The 10,996-nt window shown below is 34.8% G+C and overlaps 1 long non-coding RNA gene and 2 pseudogenes across 1 annotated transcript; all 3 read left to right on the plus strand.

Annotated features, from left to right (window-relative positions):
- Window positions 1–552: 552 nt before the first annotated feature.
- LOC146955026 (uncharacterized) lies at window positions 553–3,007 on the plus strand (annotated as a pseudogene).
- Window positions 3,008–4,466: 1,459 nt separating this feature from the next.
- On the plus strand, window positions 4,467–6,265 carry LOC146955027 (uncharacterized). The gene is made up of 2 exons (XR_015007940.1): window positions 4,467–4,751; window positions 6,068–6,265. It is a non-coding gene; the product is annotated as an uncharacterized LOC146955027 (long non-coding RNA).
- A 300-nt stretch (window positions 6,266–6,565) lies between these two features.
- On the plus strand, window positions 6,566–10,249 carry LOC146955028 (uncharacterized; annotated as a pseudogene).
- The last annotated feature ends 747 nt before the right edge of the window (window positions 10,250–10,996 follow it).

Genomic DNA, 10,996 nt, shown 5'->3' on the forward strand with positions numbered 1-10,996 from the left:
GATGAGTTTGAAATGGAAAGATATTCTGAATTTAGAAAATGGTATTTCAAGACTTTTAAACCTTGGGAATTAGCTGAGATAAAGCAAGATTATTATAATGATCTTAGTAAGAAGATGGATTATATTCCATTTGTTAAATGGTTTCTAAAATATTTTTTAGAAAAAAATGAAAATGAAGTTTTAGTTTTGAAATCAAGATCTTGGACGTTATCTAGTGGAGAAATTGTTGAATCCCCCTTTCCTCCTGAACAATGTATAAGTTTGGGAAAAAATGTTGAAGCTACTGCTTATATTTGTCAAAAAATTGGTAATAATCAAGTTACCCTTCAAGAGCTAAATCCTATAATTAGAGCTCAGAATTATGCTAATGCTTTTATTACTCGCATAGGAGACCAACTTATTTCTTTAGAAAAAGAGTTAATTAATTTAAAAAATCTTTTTGAAAAACACCTAACTCAAACAGAAAATAAACCTTATGATCCTTCTAATTCTTCTACATCCATTAGTGATGCCCCTATAATTCAACCACCTATAAATATAAAGGATTTTAAAATGGAAAAAGAAAGTGATGAATTTGTTAAAATCCTAGAACAGAAACTTAGTCAATTAAAAATAAACATGGTATCTCAAAAGGATACTTCTGATATTTCTGATACTTCCAGTAATACTGAAAGTAGTAATAATAGCGAAATTGGTGATGTTGACCAACTTACTGCTATGTTCAATAATCAAGATATAAACGAAGCAGAAATAAATCCAATTTATACTTCTAAATCTTTAGAGAAATATTATTACAAGAGGCCTACCCCTCAAGATCTTCTTTTTGAAGAAAATGAATTTTATCAAAATTCTTATCCCGGAAAATCCATTTATGAATGGAATATTGATGGCTTAAGTGGAAAGCAAATTCTTGTTGTTATACATAGAATGATTATGTATTCCATTGTTTGTAAACAGCAAGGAAACTTTGATAGTTCCATAGCCCAATTTATTGTGACCGGGTTTGCAGGTCAATTAAGAGGATGGTGGGACCATTATCTTAATGAAGATCAGAGACTTGAGGTTCTCAAACATAAAAAATTATTGTTAAGGTCGAAGGACCTAGTAATAATCCTACTACTATTAATACTGAAGAAGAAGATGCAGTTTATAAGTTATGTCTTGCTATGCTTCATCATTTTGTAGGATCTAATGTTCCAATAGCTGAAAAACTAAGTACTCTTCAAAATTTGAGATGTCCATCTTTAACTCATTTTAGATGGTATAAAGATACTTTTTTATCCAGAGTTTTTCAATTAAAAAATCCTAATGCTGACCATTGGAAATCTAAGTTTTTAGATGGTCTTCCCTACTTATTTGCCAAAGAATTACGCAGTCGTTAAGAAATAAAAATGACGGTATAAATATTAATTACCCAGACTTAACCTATGGCCAAATTATTGGTACATGTATAAATGAAGGATTAGCTTTATGAAATGATATAAAGTTAAAAAATCAATTAGAAAAGCAAAAATTAACAGAAAAACATCAATTAGGAGAATTCTGTGAACAATTTGCCTTTGACTTAGGAAAACCTCCTATTGATAAGAATAAGAGAAAATAAAAAATTTCTAGTAAGAAATCTCATAGAGATAGTAAAGGAGTTTATAAATCTTCTCATAAGAAGAGACACAAACATAGAAATTTTTTTTCTAAAAATAGATTCAAAGAAAGTAGTCCTAAAAAGGATACTAGAAAAAGAAAAGCCAAGAATATGGATGTAACATGTCATAAATGTGGTAAAATTGGCCACTATGCCAATCAATGTTGGACAAAAAAGGCTCTTAATAAAATCGAAGGTGAAAACCTTCGTATTCAATTAGAAAAGGTTCTTCTTATCATTACTGATAGTGAAAATAGTAACAACAACTCCTCAGATAATGAGATCGAGGTTATAAATGAATCCTCTTCGGAATCTGAAAATTCTATTGACAATAATGATTGTCAATGTGATTATTGGAAAGCTATTGTTGAAATGAATGGATTAAATGTTCTTACTAAAGAACATGATGAAGCTTTAAAAGTTTGAGAATCAGTTTCAGATAGTACTCTGAGACGAAAGATGAAAGAATTCCTTATAAAAGAAAATTCTATGAAGGAAACGCCTTTAATTATAGAAGCGCCTTATCAATTTAGTGAAATCTTATCAAGATTTCATCAGTCTAATATTAAGGAAATTCCTGTCTCAACTAATGACTTAAAAAGAGAGATAAGTCTCTTGAAAACTGAAATTGTTCAAATTAAAAGAGATAATAATATATTATCTCAAAGAATTACTACTTTAGAGAATATTAAAAATATTTATCGCTCTAAAGAAGAGATTGCTTCTGATGATAATCCTGAAAAGGGTTATTTAAACCTTTTAGAAAGAGTAACTTCTCAAAAATGGTTTGTTAAAATTACTCTTGTTATTAATAAAGAATTCATTCTTAAAGATGAAATAGCTTTAATAGATAGTGGTGCAGATCTTAATTGCATCCAAGAAGGAATTATCCCAACCAAATATTTTGAAAAAACTACTCAATCCATTACTCATGCCGGAGGTAATAAACTCCAAGTTAAGTATAAATTAACTAACACCTATGTTTGTAATCAAAATATTTGTTTACCAACTCACTTTATTTTAATAAAAAATTTAACTCATAGAATAATTTTAGGTTCCCCTTTTTTAAATAATATTATGCCTATTGTCAATATTGACCAAAAAGGAATTACTACTTTTATAAAAGATAAAAAAATAATTTTTGAATTTATCACTGATCCCCAAACTAAAATGCTAAATGAGGTTAAAGACATTTTACTTAAAAAGGAAAAACAATTATGCTTTCCTAAAGAAGAAGTTAATTTCTTTAACGTTAACGATCAACTCAATAGAGATGAAGTTAAAAAACAAATTAAGTCTATTGAAAAACAATTTCATAATGAAGTTTGTAATGATCTTCCTAATGCTTTTTGGGAAAGAAAATAGCATGTAATATCTTTACCTTATGTAGATAATTTTAATGAAACTCAAATTCCAACTAAAGCTAGACCAGCTCAAATGAATCAAGAATATCTTGATCTCTGTAAAAAAGAAATTCAATCCCTTTTAGATTAAGGACTTACTAGCAAATCTAAGTCTCCCTGGAGTTGTACAGCTTTCTATGTTAATAATGCAGCAGAGAAGGAACGAGGAGTTCCTAGATTAGTAATAAATTATAAACCTCTTAACAAAGTGTTAAAATGGATTAGATAACCTATACCCAATAAAAAGGATTTATTAGACAGATTAAGTAATGCTTTAATCTTTTCTAAATTTGATATGAAATCCAGATATTGGCAGATTCAAATTGCTGAATCTGATAGATGTAAAACTGCCTTTACAGTTCCTTTCGGACAATATGAATGGATTGTCCTTCCTTTTGGGCTTAAAAACGCCCCTTCTGAATTTCAAAAAATTATGAATGATATTTTCAATGCTTATTCTGAATTTATAATTGTTTATATCGATGATGTTTTGATATTTTCCAAAAAACATTGACCAACATATTAAGCATTTGAAAATATTCAAAGATATTATAAAAAGAAATGGGTTAGTTATATCTGCCCCAAAAATGAAAATTTTTCAAACAAGAGTAAGATTTTTAGGGCATGAAAGTCATAATGGAACAATTATTCCAATTCAAAGGAGTATAGAATTTGCCTCCAAATTCCCAGATATCATTAATGATAAGAAACAATTACAAAGGTTTCTTGGAAACCTGAATTATATTTCAGATTACTATAAAGACCTTGCTAAAGATACATCTATTTTATATAATAGACTTAGAACTAATCCGGGTCCTTGGACAGACAATCATACTAAAGTTGTCCAAAGAATTAAATCAAAAGTTCAATGTTCCTTGTCTTTCCTTGGCCAATCCCAACTATTTCAAAATTGTTGAAACTGATGCTTCCGATATTTGGTACGGTGGCATATTGAAGCAAGTTGTTCCTGAAAACTCAAAAGAAGTTTTAGTTAGATTTTATTCGGGTAAATGGAACCCAACACAAGCTAAATATTCAACTATTAAGAAGGAAATGCTTGCAATTATTAAATGCATTTCTAAATTTCAAAGTGATTTATTAAATCAAAATTTTTTGTTTAGAATTGATTGTAGCTCTGCTAAATCAATAATAGAAAAAGATGTAAAAAATCTTGTTTCAAAGCAAATATTTGCTGGCTGGCAAGCTCAATTAGCTGTCTTTGAATTTGACATTCAATTTATTAAAGGATAAAATAATTCTCTTGCGGACTATTTGACTCGTGAATTCTTACAGGGAAATGACAACCCCTAATAGGGGAAGAGGTAGAGGTCGTTGTAACGCCCTAGTTGTTATTTATTTATTTGTTGGTTGATTTTAAGTATTTTATTTTATTTTATTTGATTTATGTGAATTGTGGTGTGGTGTATTCATTTATATGATAATTGTTATTATTTATTAAAATAGGAAGAATAAGAATTATTTGGAGTTAAGTGGGTTTTAATTAGAATTAAGTGAATTAAGAGGAGTTAAGGGAAATTAGAAGAGGGAGTTACACTTTTGGAGAATAGAAAAGTCAGTAATAGAAGTCAGATAAAACATTTTTTTTTCACGTTGAAACTTTGGCTTTTGGAGAGAAAGAGGAGAAAACTTAGAAGAGGCTAGGAGAAGAGGGAGAACCCATTTTTGCTGTAGAATCTTCAATTAAGGTATAGGTGGGATGATCTTTCTCTAATAATATTGTATGATTTCTGAAATTTAATTGAAAATGGTGATGTTCTTGATTTAGGGTTAGAAAGTTAGGTTAGGTTGCTATAATGAAATGAATTATGTTGAGAATGCATGTTTACTATGTTGTTTTGACTGATATGTTACCCATAGAACGTATAAACATTGTTGCAAATCATTTGGGTGTTTGGGTGATCAAAAATTGGGTTTTTGGAGTGAAAATTGGTCTTTCCCGTAAGCTGTGAGTCCAAAATCGGGCCCCGAACTGCCGAAATCGGACCCCGAATTCTGAGCTGATTTTCCAGCTTTAGTTCGACAAAAATCGGGCCCCGAATGGTCAAATTCGGCCACCGATTTTCTGTCAGCAAAAACTGGAAAACACTCACTTTTTCACCCGTTTCTGTTTTGAATTAGCTTTTGGTGTAAACATGAAAGTTGAAGATAATTAAGTTAGCTTTTTAATGGCCTTGGTTTGGCATGGAAAAGATTTGTAGATTTTGAGTTATGATAAAAATAGTCCAAGTGGGTCTTCAGAAAATTTTAAGAAAACTTAGCATAACTAATCCCAAGTTAGTCCAAAAACTTATGGTTGGTTTCCCAACTTCAAACTTAAGTATTAGGGATTTAGTTGAGGTGTTTTATGAGTATTTGGCTTATGTTCTATCGATCAAACTTGATTGCTTTTGGAGGATGTTTTGGACTTTGAGATGAATGTAATTGATTTATATATATGATATGTTGTTGATTTCCGTTGTTTGGTGTTGTTGAATTGTTGTTGACTAAGTTGCGGAGTGTGTCATAAATGATTAGGCACAATTGATGTTGTCGTAGTGGTTGTTAAGTTGTATGTTGTTATACACAAAGTGAGTCCATTTGCATACTCATGACCTGTTGAGGGCTTATGTCCTGGAATGTTTATCATTCACCTGTTAAGGGCTTATGCCTTGGAGTGTTTATCATTCACATGTTGAGGGCTTATGCCCTGGGATGCTTTAACCATCTAAATTGTTGAGGGCTCATGCCCTGGAATGCTTGTCATTCAACGCGCGTAAAATGGTACCACATGCATATTGCATTAGTTGTTGTAGTCGTTGCATTGTCGAAGTTGTCGGTGTCAGTTGAGTTGCTGGTGTCATTGTGGATAGTGAAATGTTGTTGTTTGTTTCAAACATGTTGATGTTGATGTTTTCATTAAATTGATGAATTATATATATATATATATATATATATTATTTTTTGATTGTGATTCTCACCCATTCTGTTTAAAAATGTTGCTCTTCGTATGGGTAACTTGCAGGTACTGATGATTAGTAGGATTGTCTGGCTCAAGTGTCGTAGGCTCTGATACGTAACGGGATGGGATACGCTTTTGTTGTTATTTCATTCGTTTTGTATCAATTTTATAAAAGATTATGTTGTTTTCGTTGTTGATGACAATATTATTTCGTTGAAGCCTTTGTGCCAAGAACTTGTTGAAGTACTTGTTGAAGTTGAATTTATGTTTAAAAAGAATTTTTCCGCTGCAATTATAAAAGAGATTTTCATGTTGTTGAATAAATGGAATACTTTCTATCTTATGAATTTATGAAAAGCAGTGCGACACTTCGTTTTGTGGATTACTCTGATTTATTATATTAATATTACGTTGTTGGGAGAACGGGGTGTTACAATTGGTATCAGACCAAGTTGGTCCGTCCGACCAATTAGTAGAGTCGTGTCGAGCCTAGTAGTGTTGTGTGACAATTTTGTATTGTCCTTGTTGTTCTGATTGTTATTGTTGTGTGGAATTTCTGAAATGGCTGGAAGGAATGATGCCGCTCTAGCTGCTGCTTTGCAAGCAATGGCCCAAGTGGTGGGACAACAACAGAATAATGTTGTGGCTGGTGCGAATGATGGAGTAAGATTGTTGGAAACATTCTTGAGGAACCATCCACTAACCTTTAAAGGAAGGTATGACCTCGATGGAGCTCAGCAATGGCTCAAGGAGATTGAGAGAATTTTTCGAGTCATGCAATGCAGTGAGGCTCAGAAGGTACGCTTCAGTACCCATATGTTGGCTGAGGAGGCAGATGACTAGTGGGTAGGTGAGCTTCCTATCCTAGAGCAAGATGGTGCTGAGGTAACGTGGGCTGTGTTCAGGAGAGAATTCCTGAGTAGGTATTTTCCGGAGGATGTCCGAGGTAAGAAGGAGAATGAGTTCCTTGAATTGAAGCAGGGAGATATGTCGGTGACTGAATATGCTGCAAAATTTGTGGAGCTTGCTAAGTTCTATCCATATTACACCGCTGATAATGCTGAGTTTTCCAAATGCATTAAGTTTGAGAATTGTTTGCGTACTGATATTAAGCGGGCCATTGGTTATCAAACGATAAGGAATTTCTCTGAATTGGTGAGTAGTTACAGGATATATGAAGAGGATACGAAAACTCATTATAAAGTGATGAGTGACCGTAGAGGTAAGGGACAGCAGAGTCGTCCGAAGCCTTACAATGCTCCTGCTGATAAGGGAAAACATAGAATGCATGAGGAAAGGAGACCCAAAGGAAGAGATGTTCCTGCTGAGGTAGTTTGTTACAAGTGTGGTGAAAAAGGCCACAAGAGTAACGCATGTGGTCGTGATGAGAAGAAGTGTTTCCGTTGTGGGAAGAAAGGGCATACAATAGTTGAGTGCAAGCGTGGTGACATCGTTTGCTTCAATTGTGATGAAGAAGGACATCTTAGTTCTCAGTGCAAGAATCCTAAGAAGGCTCAGTCAAGTGGAAAGGTGTTTGCATTGACCGGTACACAAACGGTTAATGAGGATCGACTTATCAGAGGTACTTGTTTCTTTAATGGTACTCCTTTAATTGCTATTATTGATACTGGTGCTACACATTGTTTCATTGCTGTTGATTGTGCAAATAAGTTGGGTTTAGTTATGTCAAGTATGCATGGGGAAATGGTTGTTGAAACTCCAACTAAGGGTTCAGTAACCACTTCTCTTGTTTGTCGGAGTTGCCCTATATCCATGTTTGGTAGTGATTTTGAGGTTGATCTTGTGTGTTTGCCGTTGTTGGGTATGGATGTGATCCTTGGTATGAACTGGTTGGAGTACAACCATGTTCATATTATTTGTTTTAGTAAGTCGGTGTACTTTTCCTCTGCCGAAGAAGAGAGTGGAGCAGAATTGTTATCTACTAAGAAGCTGAAGCAATTGGAACATGAAGGGAACTTAATGTTTTCTTTGATGACGTATTTGTATGTGGAGAATCAGGCTGTGATTGATAGGTTTCCGGTTGTAAATGAATTTCCAGAAGTTTTTCCTGATGAGATTCCGGATGTGCCACTAGAAAGAGAGGTCGAATTTTCAATTGACCTTGTTCCGGGTACGAAGCCTGTGTCATTGGCTCCTTACCGTATGTCAGCAGTTGAGTTGGCAGAGTTGAAGAAACAGTTGGAAGACTTACTTGATAAGAAGTTTGTAAGACCGAGTGTTTCACCTTGGGGAGCTCCGATGTTGTTGGTTAAAAAGAAGGATGGTAGCATGAGGTTGTGTATAGATTACCGTCAGTTGAATAAGGTGACGATAAAGAATAGGTATCCACTTTCGAGAATTGATGACTTGATGGATCAATTAGTTGGTGCTCGTGTGTTTAGTAAGATTGATTTGAGGTCAGGTTACCATCAGATTAAGGTGAAGGATGAAGATATGCAGAAGACGGCCTTTAGAACACGATATGGACACTATGAATATAAAGTGATGCCTTTCGGTGTTACCAATGCGCCTGGTGTGTTTATGGTATATATGAACATGATTTTTCATGCTTTTTTGGATAAATTTATTGTTGTATTTATTGATGATATCCTAATTTATTCTAAGACCGAAGAGGAGCATGCAGAGCATTTAAAGATTGTGCTACAAGTGCTGAAAGAAAAGAAGTTGTATGCCAAGTTGTCCAAATGTGAATGTTGGTTAAGTTAAGTAAGTTTTCTTGGCCATATTATTTCTGGTAGTGGTATTGCAGTAGACCCGTCGAAGGTTGATGCAGTATCGCAATGGGAGACTCCGAAGTCAGTTACAGAGATTAGAAGTTTCCTGGGTTTGGCAGGTTATTACCGCAGATTTATTGAAGGATTTTCGAAGTTGGCACTTCCATTGACTCAGTTGACCTGTAAAGGTAAAGCTTTTGTGTGGGATACTCAGTGTGAGAATAGTTTCAATGAGTTGAAGCAACGATTGACGACAGCTCCAATTTTAATTTTACCGAAACCAGATGAACCTTTTGTTGTTTATTGTGATGCGTCCAAGTTGGGCTTAGGAGGTGTGCTCATGCAAGATGGTAAAGTGGTAGCTTATGCTTCGAGGCAGATAAGAATCCATGAGCAAAATTATCCTACGCATGATTTGGAGTTGGCTGCTGTAGTTTTTGTGTTGAAAATTTGGAGACATTACTTGTACGGTTCCAGATTTGAGGTGTTTAGTGATCATAAAAGTTTGAAATATTTATTTGATAAAAAAGAATTGAATTTGAGGCAGAGAAGGTGGCTTGAGTTATTGAAGGACTATGATTTCAGTTTGAATTATCACCCAGGTAAAGCCAATGTGGTTGCCGATGCATTGAGTAGGAAGACATTGCATATGTCTGCTTTGATGATAAAAGAGTTTGAGTTGCTTGAGCAGCTTAGAGACTTGAGTCTAGTTTGTGAGTTGGCACCTCAGAGTGTCAAATTGGGTATGTTGAAAATCAATAATGATTTCTTGAACCATATCAAGGAAGCGCAGAAAGTTGATGTTAAGTTTGTAGACTTGATGGTTGCTAGTAATCAGACTGCAGATAGTGATTTCAAGTGGATGATCAAGGTGTGTTGAGATTCCAAGGCCGAGGTTGCATTCCTGATAATGATGAGTTGAAAAAGTTGATTTTGGAGGAAAGTCATAGAAGTAGCTTAAGTATTCATCCGGGAGCTACAAAGATGTATCATGACTTAAAGAAATTGTTTTGGTGGTCTGGATTGAAGCGTGATGTTGCACAATTTATTTTTGCTTGTTTGACTTGTCAGAAATCTAAAGTTAAACATCAGAAGCCTGCGGGATTGTTGACACCGTTAGATGTACCAGAGTGGAAGTGGGATATCATATCCATGGACTTTGTAACGAGTTTACCGAATACTCCGAGAGGGCATGATGCCATTTGGGTTGTTGTTGACAGGTTGACGAAGTCAGCACACTTTATTCCTATCAATATTAGTTATCCATTAGCACAGTTGGAGGAGATTTATATTCATAATAGTGAAGTTGCATGGTGTTCCATCGAGCATTGTGTCGGATAGAGATCCGAGGTTCACTTCGAGGTTTTGGAAGAGTTTACAAGAGGCGTTGGGTTCTAAACTGAGGATGAGTTCGGCTTATCATCCGCAAACAGATGGTCAGTCGGAGAGAACGATTCAAACGTTAGAGGATTTGTTGAGGGTGTGTGTACTTGAGCAATGTGGAGCTTGAGATTGTCATCTACCTTTGATAGAGTTCACGTACAACAACAGTTACCATTCGAGTATCGGTATGGCACCGTTCGAAGCTTTGTATGGTCGGAGGTGCAGAACCCCTTTGTGTTGGTTTGAGTCGGGAGAAAGAGTAGTGTTGGGACCAGAGTTAGTTCAGCAAACTACGGAAAAGGTCAAATTGATAAGAGAACAGATGAAAGCGTAGCAGAGTCGACAAAAGAGTTACCATGACAAGCAGAGAAAGGACCTTGAGTTTCATGAAGGAGACCATGTGTTCTTGAGAGTTACCCCTATGACAGGTGTAGGTCGTGCATTGAAGTCTAAGAAGTTGACTCCAAAGTTTATTGGTCCTTATCAGATATCTGAGAGAGTTTGAACGGTGGCTTATAGAGTTGGTTTAGCACCACATCATTCGAATTTGCATGATGTGTTTCATGTGTCGCAATTAGGAAGTATGTAGCGGATCTTTCGCATGTTATTCCAAGAGATGATGTGCAAGTTAGAGACAACCTTACGGTGGAGACTTTACCGTTGAGAATTGTCGCGTCATTTTTTCGGAGATCAAAGCTATTTGATTAGCGTTTGACTCACTAATTTATTTCACGACCGAACAATTTTTTTTTTAAAAAAAAAAGGGAAAAAAGTTCAAACCACCCCATTTTTGAAAAGATCTTGGGTTCGGGGGTTAGTTACATAAAGGGAAGGTATTAGCACTCTTTATGTCCGCAATACTCTACGGGAACCT

Source organism: Medicago sativa, chromosome 1, assembly GCF_051527215.1.
Source record: "Medicago sativa cultivar Bolivia chromosome 1, Bolivia_mono, whole genome shotgun sequence".
Classification (NCBI taxonomy): domain Eukaryota; kingdom Viridiplantae; phylum Streptophyta; class Magnoliopsida; order Fabales; family Fabaceae; genus Medicago; species Medicago sativa.